This window comes from Miniopterus schreibersii (assembly GCF_964146895.1).
Source record: "Miniopterus schreibersii genome assembly, chromosome: 2".
Taxonomy (NCBI): domain Eukaryota; kingdom Metazoa; phylum Chordata; class Mammalia; order Chiroptera; family Miniopteridae; genus Miniopterus; species Miniopterus schreibersii.
Genome location: NC_138102.1, coordinates 52,264,427 through 52,278,202, shown reverse-complemented (window position 1 = coordinate 52,278,202; position 13,776 = coordinate 52,264,427). Strand labels below are relative to the sequence as shown.

General features: G+C 36.8%; 2 protein-coding genes across 23 annotated transcripts in view; one reads left to right on the top strand and one right to left on the bottom strand.

Moving 5' to 3' along the window:
- TBC1D4 (TBC1 domain family member 4) overlaps window positions 1-4,054 on the bottom strand; it is a 309,453-nt gene extending 305,399 nt beyond the window's left edge. The window contains exon 1 of the mRNA XM_081130657.1: window positions 4,051-4,054. The gene's annotated coding sequence lies outside the window, so the exon portion shown is untranslated. The remainder of the gene's footprint in view (window positions 1-4,050) is intronic.
- The window catches only part of LMO7 (LIM domain 7), a gene marked incomplete at its 5' end in the record, with an annotated part of 204,614 nt that overhangs the window by 17,618 nt on the left and 173,220 nt on the right, over window positions 1-13,776 (top strand). The gene's annotated exons all lie outside the window — the stretch shown is intronic.

The window sequence follows — 13,776 nt, the reverse complement described above, 5'->3', positions numbered from 1 at the left end:
CTCAGCATTTCTTCCCTTCAGAAGCTACATGTCTAAGCCACTAAGTCTCCATTCTCTTTCAATAAGAATTAATAGTACTGCCCGGCCGGGCGTGGCTCAGCGGTTAAGCGTCCACCTGGGATCCAGGCGATCAGGGTTCGATTCCCGGTCAGGGCACATGCCTGGTTGTGGGCTTGATCGATGACTCTCTCATCATTGATGTTTCTGTCTCTCTCTCTCCCTCTCGTTTCCTCTCTCTGAAATCAATAAAGATATGTTTAAAAAAAAAAAGAATTAATAGTACTAATATTACATGTATAACATGGAATTTGTTCAACATTTTTTCTTTCAAGAAATTTTTACTGAGCCATCGTCAAGGCAACTTATGTTTGACAAAAACTTTAATAATAATTTTAAACTGGTACAGCCACTATGGAAAACAGTGTGGAGGTTTCTCAAAATATTGAGAACAGAGTTACCATATGACCCAGCAATCCCTCTTCTGGGTATCTACCTAAAAGACTTGAAAACATTTATTTACAAATATATGTGCACCCCTATGTTCATTGCAGCATTATTCATGGCGGCCAAGACATGGAGACAACCAAAGTGTCCTTCAGTAGAGAATTAGATAAAGAAGATCAGGTACATATATACTATGGAATACTACTCAGCCATAAGACAAGGTGAAATACTGCCATTTGCAACAACATGGATGTACCTTGAGGATATTATTCTAAGCAAAATAAGTCAGAAGAAGCTAAGAACCATATGATTTAACTCATATGTGGGGTATAAAACTGAAACTCATAGACACAGACAATAGTATGGTGGTTACCAGAGGGACAGGGTCTCGGGGTAGTAAAAGAGGCCAAATATATGGTGATGGAAGATTTGACTGTGGGTGGTGGGCACACAATGCAGTATACAGATCATGTATCATAGAAATGTGCACTTGAAACCTATATGATCTTATTAACCAATGTCACCCCAGTAAATTGAATGAAAAATCTTTTCCAAATCAAAATCTGATCACTTAGTGACCCTGCTAAATTCTTCAGTCACTTCTCATTGTTATTACGATAAAAATCAAAATCTTTAACAAGGTTTAAAGGGCTGTGGAGGATCCTTTCCCTACACACCTGTTGTAACTTATTTACAACACTTTCCTGTAGTGTGCTCACATTGTGGCTGCAGTGTCCTATTTTCAATTCCTCAAATGTGCTAGGCTCCTTTCTGACTCCAAGTCTTTGCCGAATCTTGTTTCTTTTCCCCTAAAAGTCCCCTTCTCCCAGCCTAACTTCAACTTCACCTTGGACTCATTCTTCAAAACTCAATGTGAGCGCCAATCTTTCATGTAAACCTTCACTGATCACCCAAATTATGATCCTTTTAACTCTTCTAATAATGGATTCTGTGATTTATTGTTGTTGTTTAGCAGGTAATTGGGTGTATGAGTCTATAGTTCTGGGAAGAAATCCAGATTGGGAATATAAATTTGGAGTCATTATTTAAAGTGAGGAGGCTAAATAATAATAATAACTTTAATCACTCCCAAATGATGAACTTCTGTGAATTGGATATCATTTTTACTTTAAAAAAAAATGGTCTTATTGTTTTGGTTTTTTTTAGAGAGAGAGGAAGGGAGAGGGCGAGAGAGATAGAAACATCGATGAAAGAGAAACATCATCGATCAGCTGCCTCCTGCACGCCCCCTCCTGGGGATGGAGCCCGCAACCTGGGCACGTTCCCTGACCGGGAATCAAAAGGTGAACTCTTGGCTCTTGGTCAACACTCAACCACAGAGCCACAGCAGGCAGATATCATGTTTACTTTTTAAAAAATAAAATTATATCTGACTTTTAATACTATTTGAAGTCATCAAGGGTACATTGGCAATAGATTTTTTTTTTCTCAAATAAAGGAGAGAAAGGAGTTATTTGAAACAATCATATTACACCTCCCTCACATATTTTTTGGTGTATAGGTATATCCTCAACTTATGAGTTTCCCTTTCTTCATAATCCACATTAACCTGCCCAGGAGAGCTGCTGGGTGATCAATGGTGAGCTGGGCTTTATACAAGAGGGCAGTGAAGGAATGAAGCAGGATTCCAAATGTGACCCAGTACCATTCTTTATGTTGATTCCTGGAGAATATTTCCAGATGATTGTACTATGTACTATTTTTAACTGTATTTTCTCATTCAGATTTACTGTATTGCCTCATTTCATTAATCAGTACTTTGGATTATACCCTCCTCAGTATGTTCTCCCCAACAGCTCCCAGAAAACTGTGTGTGCTGCTCAGTTTTTGATAATTGCTATTACAACTATAATTTTCAAACACACAGTTCTCTGCAGGAAAAGAAACAAGCAAAAGTAACAGCTAAATATAACTTTTCAAGTATTAAGTATAACTATATATTTTAAAATAACAAATAATGCCAAAAAATAGGTGGGCGCAAAGTCTAGACTCAAGAACAGGATTTCACAGCTTCCACACTGTTAGCATTGAGGGCCAGATAAACCTTCGGAATGAGATCTGACCTGTACATTGTAGGATGGTCAGCAGCATCCCTCACCTCCACCCATAAGTCAGTAGCACTCCTGTTCCAGTTGTAACAAAAAAAGTCTCCAGACATTCCTAAATGTTACCTGGGGGACAAAATCACCCCCAGTTGAGAACCAATGCTCCAGAAGAATAAGACTATCATTTTGTTTCAAAATTCACACCGAGCAGTGCAATATTTCAGAGGGGTGCCTGGCTCACCCTTGGGCTTGACTCAAGAGGGGCAGGGAAAAGAAGGGTCCTGAAGTCTCATCTTCACAGGGCTGGTCCTCTCGGAGGCTGCCAGGGCACCAGTCCTGAACTGAGGTCTTTCATAGCCAACAGAATTGATGGAACCTTCCCAAGAGGCACACGTTTAACTTGCTAGCAAGGATTTCTCCACACTGACTCTAACTGTGGACATTCTATAGTTGACTAACCACAGGCTAAGCATGGCATCTCAGAAATCACTATGACAACCTGTTAGTATATGCCTGCATTTATTCCAAAGTCATAATCTAAGAGAAAATGTTATAGTCCAGGCTTCAAATGTGAAAACATCTTTATGTATTAAAAAGTGCTAAAGTTAAAGAAAAACTTTTGAACATATTTTAAAAGTGAATAACTGCTCTAAATTACTGGGTAGATGGTAAAAAACGTGATAAATTTTAATGGGGCATCTAAAGGAAGCTTGAAACATTTTTAAACATCCTGGAGTTGGTAGCATATGAAATGCAGCCTTTTTTCCTCTTGCAACTGCAAATTCAAACTATTCATACACCTCCTCTGGACCCACGGACGCATCTGGATCCCTGGGAGCAACACCACCAGTTTCCATGGCCTCCAGGATGAGCGCAGGTAGGGATGTGTCCCCTCCACACAAGGGTAAAAGAACATAAAGACACCTAGGAGCAGAGAAGTTTCCTATTGGTGTCTCAAGATAGAACAAAAATCGACCTGCAGATTCCCTGCCTACCACCTGGACAGAAACCACCGGGCCTCCACCACACAGGGCAGCCCAGACGCTGGAGCTGAGCTGCAACAAGACGAGACTAACCGCGCACCTGCGAGGGTTCAGCAGCGAAAGGAAGAACCAGCATCGAGTCTTCCCAGCGCTGGCCCTGGCCTGGCGGTCAGGTGCTTGGAGCTTCATTCCGTGAAGCAAAGAGTTGTGGGGTTGATTCCTGGGCAGGGCACATACTTAGGTTGCGGGTTCAATCCCAGGTTGGGGTGCATATGAGAAGGCAACTGGTCCATATTCTCTCTCTCCCTTCCTCTCTAAGAATCAATGAAGAAAAATCTTCAATGAAATAGAGCTAATAGAGGACTCAGATGACAACTTGAGCAAAAACGAGCACTTCAGGAAGTTCAAATCAATAAAAAAATTCTTTTTGTAACCAAATGTATAATTCATAGAGTAAAAAACTTAGCAGATGATTTAAAGACTGGTACTACCAAGATCAGTGCCCCAGAGAAATACCAGCCACAGAACAAATCTGCGTAGATAGAAATCATGAGGACCTGATTGGGGAGACCTGTAGGGAACCTGAATGCAAACAGAGTTGCAAAAAGATGTGGGTGAAATTAAATAAAATTTCAATGAGTAATATAAAATCTAATATATTCTGATGGAGAAATAGCTCCCAGATAAGAAGACTTCTTAGCTACAGGATTGGAAATGAGAACACTGTGGAACAACTCTACAAACTTCAGAGGGACAAAGCCTTCAATATAAAACTTTTAAAGCCAGACAAGCAATCATTCACCTATCAGGTAATAGATATTTTCAGATCTCAAAGATTCCAACAGTTTTTTGTTTTTTAAAATCTACAATAGCATCTAAGGAAAATATATGAGAAATACATAAAACTAAGCATATAACAGAGGTTATAAGATAAAAGATGAAGTCACAATAGTAGACCAAGAGTAATGAGACTGAGATATGTAATATTAAATAAGGACCTTAAGGTAAAAATCTTGCAAGGAAAATTGTCGGTCTAGACCTAAAGTTGGGCTGCAGGAGAAGAGAGAGAGAGGGATAAATGTATTTTATGTTGGTTAATTCATTTGCTTTTATCTGTGCAATGGTATAGACTTGGGAATGAGATTTCTGGACCTTAGGATATGTACACATTTATTTTAACTGTTAACTACTTGCCAGATTGCCCTCCAGGAGGCACCCACAGCTACACACTAGCGCTAGCATTAGCACTGGATGAGAGTTTCTTCTTACCTCCTGACCTTACAGTTAAGGGTTGAATTGTGTCCCTCAGAAAAGATATTTTGAAGTTTTAACCTCAGCACCTAAGAATGTGATCTTAGTTGGAAACAGAGTTTTTCCAGTGATAATCAAGTTAAAATGACGTCATTACGTTCAGCTCTAATCCAATATGATTGGTATCCTTAGAAAAGTGGAAAATTTGGACACAGAGACAGCCACACATACAGAGGGAAGACTGCCATGTGGAGATGGAGGATTGGAGTGATGTGTCTGTACTAGAAAGATGCCAAAAATTGCCAGCAAACCACCAGAAACTAGGAAGAGACAAGGAAGGATTTTCCCCCTACAGGTTTCAGAGGGAGCATGACTCTGCCAACACCTTGATTTTATACTTTTGGAGTTCAGAACTGTGACACAATAAATTTTTATTGTTCTAAGCCATTCAATTTGTGGTATTTGGTATAGCAGCCCTAGTAAGCTAAACACTCAACAACATTGATATTATCCAATTTGGTAATTTTTGCTACTCTCATGGCTGTAAAGTGCTATCTCATGTGTAAGTGTGAGTGTGTGTGCATGTATGTGTGCGTGCACATGTATGTGTGTGTTTTGGTGACACCAACAGTCAGTTTAATGATCCAGCAAGAAAAACCACCAGAGGTATAGTTCTCAAGGTCCTGGACTACAGTCTTTGAAGAAAATGAGGACTCTTAGATTTTATGATCCAGATCCCTGCTGAATAGAAGGGAGGAAAAATACTAATCCATACAGTAAATCAGATTCTCCTGAAGGGTGACACAGGCACCCTCAGACTGTCTTCTGTTGTTTTAATATGCATTTCTCTGATTAAAGGTAAGATGGAGCATCTCTTCATATACCTGTTTGGGTTTCATATATCTTCTCTAAGGCCTTCACCTACCTATTTATTATTTTTGTTCTTTCGTATCCTTTCTTGAACAGAAATTCTTTACTTTGATGTCACATGCATCCATTCTTGTTTTATGGTTAAGAATTTTGTCGTTCCTTAGCCATAAAGATGTTCTTTTATATATCCTCCTGATATCTTTCTAATTTTACATTCACATTTGGGTAATTACTTAATTTGGATTTTATGTGTGTATGTGGTATGAGATAGTAATCAGCCTTTCCTAGCACTGTTTCTTCCAGTTTTGCTAGCACCATATGCTGAATAATCTGTCCCTTGCTTCTTTGTTGTTCTCTTGACCATTTATCAAGGCCCATATATACACAGTTCTGTTCTAGAGTTTTTTATTATTTGTTTGTCTGTTTCTGCACCACTGTTACTGTTTTTTTAATTTTATTGACTTTGAGCGATGTCAAATATCAGGTGGTGTGAATCTCTTCTTTCTGCAGTGTTTCAAAATCGATTTACCTATTTGAAAACTTGTATTTTTTCATGTAAACTTTGGAATTCATTTAGAGAGTTCTTCACATAATTCAAGTAGTTTTTGATTGCAGTTGTTTGAATTTCTAGATCAATTTGGGGAGAATTGGCACCTTTCCAGTGTTTTATTCCATCTGTGAACAGGGCATATTTCTTTATTTTTCAAGTCTTCTTTAATATTCTTTTAATATGTTAATAAAGTTCTTATTTATTAGGTTAAATCTAGGAACTTCATAGTTCAGCTTCTGCTCTGAATAGTACCTTATTCAATTATATCTTCTAATTGTAGAAGATATATATCTTCTAATTTGTAGAAAAAAAGCTATTGAGACGTTTATCTTGAATTTGGGAACTCAGCTTTCATTAGTTCTAAGGGTTGACTGATTTTTCTTTGTAGATAATCAGATCATCTCTAAATAATGGCAATATTATCTCTTCCGTCTCTCAGATTTTTTCTTCTTACTGCATTGTTCAGGATCTATGTGGAATCTTTGACTTAATAGGGATGCACTGCCTGGCTGGGCGTGGCTCAGTGGTTGAGTGTTGGCCTAGGATCCAGGAGATCATGGTTTGATTCCCGGTCAGGGCACATGCCCGGGTTGTGGGCTTGATCCCCAGTCGGGGGCGTGCAGGAGGCAGCCAATTAATGACTCTCATCATTGATGTTTCTATCTCTCTCCTTTCTTCCTCTCTCTGAAATCAATAAAGATATATTTTAAAAATAAAAGAACCATGAAAAATCTTTAAAAAAAAAAAAAATAGGGATGCACCAAAGGTTTCTCTTTTCTAAACTGTTCTACTTTATGTTATAGTTTGAGTACATATCATTAAAAAATCAATTTATGGGTACTTTCTACTATTCCTGGCTTTGAGAAAATTTATCATAATCAGATGTTAAATTTCATCACATACATTTTTGGCATCTTCTAAAGTCATGTGAGTTTTTTTCTCTAATCCATTCATTGGTTAAATATACTGACAGATATTCTTATATTAAGCTAACTTTGCTTTCTTGGAATAAACCCTTTGTGATGATGATTTAAAAAAATAATCTGTTAGCTTTTTAAAAAAATGTTTTTATTGATTCTTAGACAGAGGGGAAAGAAGAGGGAGAGAGAGAAACATCGATGTGCTCAAACCCGGGTTTTGGCTTCGATCCCTGGTTGGGGTTCGTGCTAAGGCAACCAATGGATGTTTCTCTCTCATATCGATGTTTCTGTCTCTCTCCCTCTCTCTCTAGATTCAGTGAAAAATATATCCTCAGGTGAGGATTAAAAAAAAATCCAATTCTTCTTGCATTTCTTTTGGCATTTCGTGTGATTCTAGAAATCTATCCATCTTCTTTATATTCTAAAATTGTAGTTAATAGTTTATAATATTCTTGTAAAAAAACCCCAACATTGTATTTACAGAAAAAATGTTCATCGAGCACTTACTATATTCCAGACAATATAGTTGGTGGGAACACAGTACTGAACAGGTAGATAAAAGTCCCCAGGCTTACATTCTTGTGGGAAGAGAGAGAGTAAACAAGCTGAGCCCAGCTGGTGTTGCTCAGTGGTTGAGCCAAGAGGCCGCTGGTTCATTTCCTGGTCAGGGCTCGATATTTTTATCTCTCTATCTCTCTCTCCTCCTTTCCCTAAAATCAATAAAAACATATTGAAAAAAAAGAATCAACTAGCCAACATTATATTAGATCTTTGCTTTTGCCCCATTTCAGTTTCTATTTTGCTCACTGTAGTTTATCTTTTTTTTTTTTTTTTAAATCCCACCACACTATCCAGTGGTCAGTGTATCCTATTGATCACTTCAAAGAACCACTTTTGGTTTTATTTACACTTTTTTTGCATGCATGCAGGGAATGAGATTTCCATTTCATTGTTTCTGCCCTTATGTTTAATATCAGTCTTGTTTCTTGGCTTCTATTCTTACTTTTCCCAATTTCTTAAATGGCTCACTGATGGAGGGGGGCGTTGCCTGCAGTTAATGTGCTGGGAGATGCACTGTTTCTTGCCCCTTCTCTCCTCTCAGGGTCTTTTTGTTGTTGCTGTTACTTTTGCTTTCCTCAGGTCCCTCTGCTCTCCAGTGGGGTGGGGTGGGGGGGCCCCTTGGTCTTAGGAGCCTGTAGAGTAGCATGTGCTGTCCCAGGAGTAGAAGGTACCCTTGTTCCTAAGTATCTCATGGTTTCTGTCCTTAGAAACCCATTCTCTGGAGTTTTGTTTTTTGTTTTTTTAAAAATATATGTTTATTGATTTCAGGGAGAGGAAAGGAGAGGGAGAAGGAGAGAGAGAGACAGAAACATCAATGATGAGAGAGTCATTGATTGAGCCCGCAACCCGGGCATGTGTCCTGACCGGGAATTGAACCCCGATTGCCTGGATCCTAGGTCGACGCTCAACCGCTGAGCCACGCCCGGCCGGCCTCTGGAGTTTTTGAGATTTTATTTCTGATTCCTCCTCCTGAGTAGTAGAAGAGATGCCTTATCCCTTGTGAGGAGTTCAGGGTTGGATGATAGCAGGTACTTTGTCAATGGTATTTAGCATGTTAGTAGGGAGGATGGAATCCCCATCAGTGATCTTAATGCAAGGCCGTGGACATCTTTACAAACTTATATTTTCACATTTAATCTCACTGTTCACGTTAAATCCCCTTATTCTAAGGAGTTTTGGTTATCTCTGCAGCAATAACTTTTCCTACTACATATTGTTCTACTACTTTATTTTTTACCTGTAGTGTGTGTGTATATATGTGTATATGTATATATACACATATATACACACACACACTTATATATATTTTAAAGTAGTGATTTTTGCTTAGCTTTGTCTCCCATTTTCCCATTTTTTTTATCTTTGTGTTTCCTATAGTACTGTGTATATATAGTAGATGCTGAGAAAAGTTGAAGTGTATTAAACTAAGCATTGTCAAATACTACTAATTTTAGACAGAAATGGTAGCTCTTGACATCGGACAGCCAAGAATAAAATTCACACGTGTGAAAATGCTTCGTAAACTGCTAAATGTGACCAGGAACAAGTTCCCGAACTTCTCTGTGCTTTAGTTTTCTTCTTGCAAACTGGTAGTAAAACCTGCTTCATGGGGTTTGGAGGATGAGATGGGCAAGTACAAAGCTGTGCACACCAGGAGTGAGGAAAGACGCCAAGTTCCAGAAAGGTAACTAAGACGCTGCAGAGGACACAAAGGAAAGAACAGCGACCAGTAACCAGACACCCTTCCAAGCACTGCCACCTGCTTCCAGCTTCTCTTCCTCCTCTTGCTGGCGGAATACAGGAGGCCTGAGAAATGTCCTTGCGCCAGTACTGTCACAGCCCGAGTGGCTCTACGCTGGAAGCAGGTGTTCCCTTTCTCCTTCTGTACTTTGTTTTTAGTTTGCTTACATTTTAACAACTTTACCGAAGTATAATTTACCTCTCATGAAAGTATTGTGCTTTAATAAAGATTCGCAAGCATCCTCCCCACCCCCTCCATGTACATCGTCATAATGATGCAGGGTTACTTTTACAGTTGAACGGTCTTTATTTAAATGGGTGTGCCTTTCTGCTGCTAGAAATTGTAAATGTTTTGTGCTTATTACCTGCCATTTTTAATTTTCTTTTGCTTTCGAAATTCTTTTTCACTTGCTACTTTAATATTAAGTGAGAAGTGACACGGTTAAACTGAGTGGCTAGTCATGCCTGATTGTGACTCACCCTTAATCATGTGTTAAACTAAATTTCATAATGTCCCAAAGGTTCTTCTGTGTGGCACTCATGGAATTTTTAGAAGCTGATCATTTAACAAGGACTGCAATTTTCAGCTATCTTTTGGTTTTCTTATTTACCTTCACATTCTTGAAGTAGGGGCCTATTTTCATAATTACCCTGTGAGGGCCAGTGAGGAGATAATAATTAACCCTTTAAAGAGGACTGTGCCAGCAAAGGTGTTAATTTAAGTGCCCCAGGTTCACACCTCTCTTGTTGATGCTAATGCTTTTGGTTTTTAAAGCACTTCCTTGTGTGTTCTCATCAAATCCTTTTGGAAGGTTCTCTTTTAGGAGTAGCAAATAAAGTTCCCATTTTACAGATGAGAAAAGTGAAGCCTACTAAAGGGACTTCTACACAGCTTCCAAATGGTGGAGCTAAGGGCCTCTGATTTGAATCCTAGTATGCATAGATTGAGCATATTTTCTCAGGCTATTTTTTTTGTTAATTAAAAGTAGATGTAAAGTTTTTTAGTATTCAATTTTAACTCTGAGTATTTGTTGATTTTCTGGTATGTGCCTAGGAGAAAGAAGAAATTATCCTTGTGAGGAAAGCATCTGGCCTTGTGGAATTAACCAGGCCCTGACCCTGTTCATAGAGGGGAACCTCTCACTAATTCCCTTTAATGACCTCCCCACCCATATTTTTCCCTTTTGGAAGTTTCTGACTTTAATGCTAAGAGTTTAAAGGAGCACTTGTAGCATTCTCTAGCTAAATAATATTTTTAAAAGGACCCATGCATCTAATTTTTCAAATATGCTTTTGATGCTAATGGTAACTGAGATTGTTATATTGGGGACAAGAATATTGACAGTTACTAATGAGCTTTTGAAATGTCCTTCCTGACTCTGTGTGTAGTGTACTTGATTGTAGCAAATGTAATAAATTTGTTTAATTGCGAAATATAATACTTAGATATTGAAAAATAATCTGAGATATCTATATTAAATTCAGATTAGTAAAATATTTACTCATACATTTTTTCAAAGTTAAGGCATAAATTTCTGTTTATATTATATGCTTCTTTAATTTGATATAATTTTAAGTACAATAAATAATAACAAAAGATTAAACTCTGATTGTAAAATAGTGTACATAATAATATTGAAGTTACTAAAATAAAGTGCTGATGTTTTTATTTACCTCCCTTTGGTAATGGTTTGGTGGGGCTAGTCCTACCAGCTTTAGCATGGTTGGGGTCAAATGTTAATTGTAAGATAAAATGGGTTTTGACTAACCTTTAATTGTCTTTAAGCTAATCATTTACAAATTGTTATGCTGAGGGACACAGGATAAGGACATTGCATACCGCTGAGAGGTAAAAACAACAACAAAACTAACTGCAACAACAAAATTCTTCTGAGGTGTAATAAAAAATGTGACATAAAATTCATTGTACTGCAAATTTAATTATTGCTTGTTTTGTTTTTAAGAATCAAAATAGGACTCCCAAATGTTTAAATTAAAACCTTTGAAGTGTCAAAATCTTGTGAAGCATCAGCACTAATGGTGAATGCTGGTATATTTTAGTTTTGGGGTTATTTCTGGTCTTTATGTCAAATGTTTAAGACACAAAACACTTCTGAGTTACTTATCAGTGATACAGAAAAATTTGAAATATTTACGTTGGATAGGATTTTTATTATAATAGAAATCAAGTAACATAATGACTAGGGAACAATTAATATCTTTGTCCTCACATATTTGTGTCTGGAACTTAACATTTGCCAAATGAAGCATTGATTTTCTTTTTACTAATTCTTCATGATACATTGGAATCCAATAACAAGGTTGATTTTAATTTAGATAACTTCTGGTCCTTGAAAGGTGGTTGTAAATATCTTTGTAAGACAACAATACATGTATGTGTTCCTGCTCATAATTTTTTGGGAAAAATTTGTTTTATGGTTGAAGTTGATAGCTGAAAAGTATAGTTTTCAATTAGGAAAATAATTTATGTGCCTCATTTTTGTTTGGTTACTATTGTCAACCTAAAGAAGAGGTAAACTGAGGCAAATGCAAATTACCAGAAATTGAGTTTATTTGGCAATAGCAGAGGAATTTCCATTTGGGAAATGCGTGCTGTAGCAAGCTACAGGAGAGCCTGGTGAGAGTTTGGGATGGGCTGTATTTATGGTCAGGGAGTGCAAAGAGAGGTAAGCTCACTGGCTTGAGGATGGGGTCAGATTGCTGGCTGAAGGTCATTGGCCAGGAGATAGGTCAAGGTCTCCTGTAAATCAGGCATTTCTTGGAAATCAGTCTGTGAGTTCTTAAGTCCTCTTCTGACAGTGTATGCATGAGATTCTCTATTTCATATCCTCTGGTTCCACTTTAGATCGAAATCCTTTCACACTATGAAAATGTAAAAGTAATTTATGACTTTTAAATCTTGTTGAATTAAACACACTGATACAGTAAAATAAGTTTATCTACTTTGAAAATGTATATCTATTGTTTAAGGTAGACTTTTCTAGGCTTTTTTTTTTTTTTTTTTTTTTTTTAAATAAAGCTAGCTTCTTTCTAGAAATTCCCTTAATGGTCTATCCTGTGGCAAAATTCTTTTTCCAGTGTTATATTCTGTGATATTTTCTCTTTGCTCTCCAATTTTGGGATGGAAAAAGGTGAATATAAAGAAATCTGTTGATAAATTCTTAAATTCTTAAATATTGTTTTTTAATCTAAATAGTTGCCTTGAATTTAATTTTATTATTTAAGTTGGCTAAGAGAACATAGGGAAAAAAGAAAGGAAAGTTTTCTAGTCCTTTAATTTCGCTTTAATATATTCAAACACTTAGACATGTTATGTGGATTATGTATTTATTGACCCCATACTCCCTATCTTTTACACATTCGGCATTCATAGTACAAAATCAGTGGAAGATAATATTTCTGTAGCCAACTTGGCAAACCTTATTTATATGATCATCCCTGAGGGGCCCTATGGCTGGTAGAAATGCACTTTGCATTACTTAGTTTAAATTAGCATAATGATATTATGGTCAGATATGTGTATAGAATAAAATTTTTTAGTATTGTTGGGTTTTGAGGAAATAAAATGCCTTTTCAAGTTATACTAAATGCTTCATAGTAGTTTTAAATCTGTTTTCATGATCTTATCCTTGGGTGGAATGACTTATTAGATTTTTTAGTAATTTTTTAAATATAAATTTAAAGCTTTCAGAAAAGTTTCAAATTTTTTGATTGAGGTGAATTTTAGAACCAGTTAGAGTTCAGAAGCAAATCTGTTCTGATAGTTTCTTTTTAAAGGCTATGATTTTCTTTTCATGGTATAGTTACTGTTTTTATATACTCTAGATATTTGGAAGTAGTAATTGATATGTTTCGTAAACTTTAAATGGGTAAAGATCACATTTACTTTTGGATTCTTATTTTGTAAATTAATAAAGTTTTAGTCTGAGTGGATTAATTAACTTGATAGAGTTCTAATTTAGAGACAGTTTGTATTTATATACTTGGCCCACATTTTGTATTTCTGTAGCTATTCAAAGTTGGAGGCTAGAAACCAGAAATGGATACAGGGTGGGACAAAAGTAGGTTTACAGTTGTGAGTATGCGAAACACAGAGTTTATTCTTGTGTGATTATTTATTTTATTGTTTTCCATATGAACAACTGTAAACCTACATTTCACCCACCCTATATAGGGGGGATTTCTACAAGTGTTGGTAGTTACAATCGAAATGTATGATTTCTATTTAAGATCCTATTTTTTGGGCTATGAAAAGTGTTAGAGTTTTTTTCTCCCTAATAATATTTGGTGCAAGAATATTCTAATGTGTTAAAACGTAAACTGGTGTCAAAGAAAACATAAAACTTAAGTTAAAAGGTTAAAAACTTAAT